The sequence below is a fragment of the Symsagittifera roscoffensis genome, chromosome 1, assembly GCF_963678635.1.
Source record: "Symsagittifera roscoffensis chromosome 1, txSymRosc1.1, whole genome shotgun sequence".
Classification (NCBI taxonomy): domain Eukaryota; kingdom Metazoa; phylum Xenacoelomorpha; order Acoela; family Convolutidae; genus Symsagittifera; species Symsagittifera roscoffensis.
In genome coordinates, this window is record NC_087062.1 from 90,824,806 (window position 1) to 90,830,668 (window position 5,863).

Below are 5,863 nucleotides of genomic sequence, written 5' to 3' on the forward strand. Positions count from 1 at the left end.
GTAACCGAAGGCGGGACCTTCCTCAATCAAGTTTTTGAGCGATATCTCTAATTTCTTAAGTTTTGTTATGGCCGCAGAATCATCAGCATACCAATTTTGTAACACTTTGTTCAGATCATTTAACTTCCGAAGCAGGGGAAGGAGTGAAACACCATAGAAGAAAATTGCCAGTGGGTCTCCCTGTGTGGTTCCTTCCCTACTGAATATCACTTCATCGGCGTCAGCACTGAAAAGCGACGCGAAGCTTCTGTAAGTATTGAAGAGAAATCTAGAACATCTAGGCCACAATATTCGAGCATTCCACTACGCTGTTTCACGATTGAGAGAGTTTAAAGCATTTGGTGCATCCATCAACAGCATGCCAGAGCCATCCTCCTTGTTGTCATCAAAAACATCAGAGAGCGCATGAATTGCACCTTCAACGCCAGCTTTCAGCCCACAAGCTAATTGGTCAGTCGAACATGTTTTTTCAAGGTCAATTTTTGTGAACTCAGCCACACTTTTGCAAATTATTCTCCGTAAAAGTTCGCCTATGCCAATAGGTCGCACGCCATGACATTTATCAAGCGCAATCAATCTTCCAGAAACCAGTGCTCGCACTTTCGACCATGGTAAGATTTGATTGCACATTTTTGTGGCGAGAGTTGCAACTTCGTCTCTCAAGTGGGAACTGTGAGCCCCATGACGTAAAAAATACGTTTGTTAATGCTCAGAATCTGTTCCCGAAGCTCCCGAACTGCCCTGCAAAGAACGTGTCGTCTTTTCAATGGAAGCAGAATTGATTATAACATCTTCAAAGTCGGTTAAAACTGGCACTTGTAATCGCGAAGAGAGATCTGACTTGTGTGTCTCTGGAAGTTTTGACTTCAAAGTCTCTAAAACGATCACACCTTTCTTCGCCTCTTGCATCAGATCAAGCACACCCCGCTTGCTCTCTCCGAGAGCCACCGCATATCACTTCTCACTTTGCCTTTCATCATTAATGAAGCAAACACTTTCGAGACATGTTTGTCGTCCAAATTATCTTGATTTATTTGTTTCTTTTTGCCACATCTCACTGCTTCCGCCAACAACTTGTCGAATTTGTTTTCCTTCCAGTCTCCAATGCGCCGTCCAATATCTTTTGATGCTTTAATCATTGGATCTCTCTGTAACAAAACACGACTCATCACCAGAACTCTTTCTGAAGTGGATTCAGCAGTGGTAGAAAGAAGCTTCAGTTCATGTGTCAGGAGGTCCACGTACTTCCTACCAATGTTACCATTAGGCAAAGTATGTAGTCTTTTCGGCAGCCGTACGCTTTTCACCCATCTTTCCGTTCAAATCGAATGATCAAGACAAATTGATTTGTCAAGTGACGCACCGAATGCTTCCATCATTATGTCTTCATCATGGCTTTCAAGATTCGGATCAGTTTCTGTTTGCAGGTCTTGCAGTGCTTGAGTTAATCCTGTTCCGCCAACAACTTGTCGAATTTGTTTTCCTTCCAGTCTCCAATGCGCCGTCCAATGTCTTTTGATGCTTTAATCATTGGATCTCTCTGTAACAAAACACGACTCATCACCAGAACTCTTTCTGAAGTGGATTCAGCAGTGGTAGAAAGAAGCTTCAGTTCATGTGTCAGGAGGTCCACGTACTTCCTACCAATGTTACCATTAGGCAAAGTATATAGTCTTTTCGGCAGCCGTACGCTTTTCACCCATCTTTCTGTTCAAATCGAATGATCAAGACAAACTGATTTGTCAAGTGACGCACCGAATGCTTCCATCATTATGTCTTCATCATGGCTTTCAAGATTCGGATCAGTTTCTATTTGCAGGTCTTGCAGTGCTTGAGTTAATCCTGTGCGGCCATTGCTTGTCGGTGTAACATTAACGCGGTCATTGTTATCTTGTGATATTAATAAGTCTTCCACTTCAAACCCGCAGGTATTGGAAACGCTGAGCTGCGAATCAGAATTATACCCCAGGTAACTAGGCGGTTTCATAATTTTCTGAGTCCGCCTCATGATATCACGAGCGTTCCTCGAACCAAACTCGAACTCTTCCCGAGCACGTGCCACTCTGCTCCAGAAATGAGCTCCTCTCCAAACACGAGCACCGGCTCTGTACCACAGTTCCAAGCACCGGCTCTGTACCAAACACACACGAGCTCCAAGCACCGGCTCTGCATCCAACACGAGCACCAATCCACAAATAAGCTGTACTCCGAACACGAGCTCTGCTCCAAACTCACGAGCTCAGCTCCAAACACGAGCTCTGATCCAAATACGAGCACTGCTTGAGATAAAATTCCACTCAGTTGTCGATGTTGCAGTGGTTGTTTTTTTTCTTGCTTATCAAGACAGGTGCATAACTTCAAATTTTCAGTACGATCATTTTCAGTACGATCGAAAACAACTTGTTTTCGATCGCTGTCGAACCAAGCATGCATTTTACTTTGAGCTACTCAGCCCGAACTGATTTGTTTATACCAAATCGACTGAAGGAAAGCCGTGTTTGACTATATTTGACCCAGGAATGCTGTTTCGACAGAGTCGATACGAACTGGCTATGAGTCGACCGAATGGTTTGATAGGAAAACGTGTTCGATCAGCGCTGAAACAAGTGTGCGTGTATATTTTGACCACTGGGACCCGAACTGGCTATGTTTCGAACCAGTCCACTGAAAAAAAAACATGTTTGATTCTCTTTGACTCAAACGTACTACGAAATGCCTGTATTTCACCGAACCGACCACCGAAAAGTTGTGTTTGACTGTGATTGACTCAAGCATGCTATATGTCGGTCAACTCGACTTGAACTGCTCTTGTTTTGATCGAATTGAATAAAGAAAAAATGAGTTTGACTGTGAATGACTTAATTAAGCTATGTTTTGACCGACTCGACACAAACTGGCTATGTTTCGACCTACTTGGCCGAAGAAAAAATGTGTTTGACTGTGTTCGACCCAAGCCTGCTATGTTTCGATCGACTCGATCGAAAGCAAAATATGTTCAATAACTGTCGAACCAAGCGTCCATTTATACTTTGAGCGAACCGACCCGATCTGGCTGTGCTTCGACCAACTCGACTGAAGGAAAACCATGTTCGACTGTGATCAACCCAAGCGTGGTATGTTTTGACCTCCTCGACCTAAACTGGTTATGTTTCTACCCACTCGACTGAATGAAAACGCGTTAGATTCAGTTTGAATCAATTGTGCTGTGTTTCGATCGACTCGATACGAACTGGCTATATTTCGACCATACAGCTCGAAGGCAAAACGTGTTCTATCACTGTCGAAACAAGCGTGCATGTAAATTTCTACCGATTGGACGCAAACTGCTTATGTTTCGACCGACTCGACCAAAGAAAAGGTGCGTTTTACTGTGATCGACCCAATTGTGCTATGTTTTGACCAACTCGACACAAACCGGCTATGTTTCGCCAACCCGACTGAAAAAAAAGTCGTGTTCGACTGCGTTTGACCCAAGCGTGCTATTTTTTGACCAAACGGATCGAAATCAAAAGGTGTTCTATTACTGTCGAAACCATCGTGCGCGTATATTTTTACCGATTGGACCCCATCAGCTTGTGTTTCAACCAACTCGGCCAAAGAAAAGTTGTGTTTGACTGTGATCGACCCAAGAGTGCTAAGTTTCGACCAAATCGACCCAAACTGCTTTTGTTTCGAACGAAACGACCGGGAAAAAAATGTTTTCGACTGTGATTGACCCAAGCATGCCATGTTTTGACTGACTCGACACAAACTGGCTAGGTTTCGACCAACTCGACCGAAGAAAAAATGCGCTTTAGTTTTTATTTTATGCAATTCAAATGTTGATTAGCCTGCAAAATTTTTTCAGCATCAACTAGTAAAGTATCTTGACTATTTTTTTTATTTCGACAAGTCTTTCAGAAACTTCGACAAAAGTAATCAGGTTTTTCAGTTTGAATATGTCAAAAATCTCAATTTTTTAGTACACCAAAAGTTCATTATTAGTTTTTTTTGCAGAACATCACTTTCGATTTTCGTGGTATAGCCCACATCATTAGTTCGATTATCTTTCGAGACTCTGTTCGACTACCTTTTAACCACATTTTATGTTCGTTTTGACGACTTTTTGTATGCGACTATGTTTCGACCACTTTGTGTTCGACATTGTGCTGGAATATTTTTCGAACTTACTTTGTGTTCGACTACTGTTCGACCATACTTTGTATTCGACTAGGTTTCTACCATACTTTGTTCTCGATTTTGTGTTCAACCATGACTCGAATTAATGTTCAATTAGGCTTAGACTAAGTTATTGACTATGTTTTGAAATGATGTTCGACCGAAAAGCTGTTTTTGGCCACTGATTTTGGAGTTTTCATTCAAGTGCACTTCAAATGAGTAAAAAAATTTATAAGAAATTTTACAAAAAATATCGTCAGTGTCATTCGATGTCAATTGACAATAATTTTTAATGTTAGCATCTCTCTTGATTTTTCGTACTTGATGAAGTAATTATATTCAAATATTTCATTGTAATAAGATCACGTGCCTGTGTTGTCTGCATCGTTCCAACTTTCCTATTTTATAGGCCAAGTAGAATGTTAAAGACTCCCAGTCAGGCGAGGCTGCCTCAATGATTATTTCGGTACAAGTCACTGTATGGCAAAAGAAGTAGCCTGAAAATCAAAATACAGAGAAAATTAGAAATCCTGAAACCTGCAAAGTTATGCTTATAGCTTTTTCTAAATTTTTACTGGTAAAAGTTGTTCTAAAAATAGCTTTAAGATTACATTTATAACGAGTTTTTGGAGCAATTACTCCGCTGAAAAAATCTGCCCATATGATTTTTTAAGTGCCCCTTTTCAAAACTTTTTAATTATGCCCACATGCCATTTAGAAATTTTGATTCCCCTTAAATTTATTAAAAGTGATTGCAATTAAATGAGCGCAGTTAAGCATTGCCGAAACTTTTTATCCAGAGAGCCCAAATTCGTTCTGAGAAAAATCCACCGAGCAAAAGTGTTCCGTTTTTTTTTCTTCAAACTTGGGATTTTATGAACTTTATCTGTATTCTAATACGCTTGTACTTCAACTTTGTCAGTAAGAAGCACATACTTATTTCAATCAATCAAAACACACATTAGCCAAACAATTTTACTCGTAATATAATTACGAGGCCAAACTGCGCACTGGATAGACTCACAATTGGTGCCTGTATGTTCCTGGTTTCCACAGACAAGTACAAGTCTTTAAACATGATCCGTGAATTCCGCTTAAAAATACCTGTAACGCAAATTTTGTCGGCACATTAGTATTGTTGCGGATTCCGAATCGAGTGAATATAGATCGTTGTTTCGAATTCCACAAAAGTAAGCGGGTTTGCAAATCTATGCGAATCTGACTTACAGTTTGCGGATTCTGCTTAATATTTTCGGAACCCTCTTATAACTTACAGATTCCAAATTTGCGGATTCCAGGACAACATACTTTTTAAAGGCTTATATTATTATTGATTTGTATATTTCCTTTACTTTTTCGGGTTCTGCAAATTTTGATGCAGATCCCATAAATTTTGAGTGATTTTGGAGCAATTTTGAGCAATATGTTATTTTTAAGCTATGTTTCCCTGTAATCTAAAACAATAAAGAAGATCGAAGACAAAGAGCAATGTTGTGGATTCCGGTTTTTGGCCTGTTGCGGAGTCCGCTTACATTTCACAAAATGCACAGTTTGGCCTCGTAAGGAAAATTTCAAGACCTACTAACCGGTGAGAACAATTAAGTAATAAGGGGTTATTTTGCTCATTTTTCTGATAGATTAAGAACAATTAATTGTTCATAAATTGTTTTCCAAAACAAAATAATAGAGATCATTCTTGGCAAAG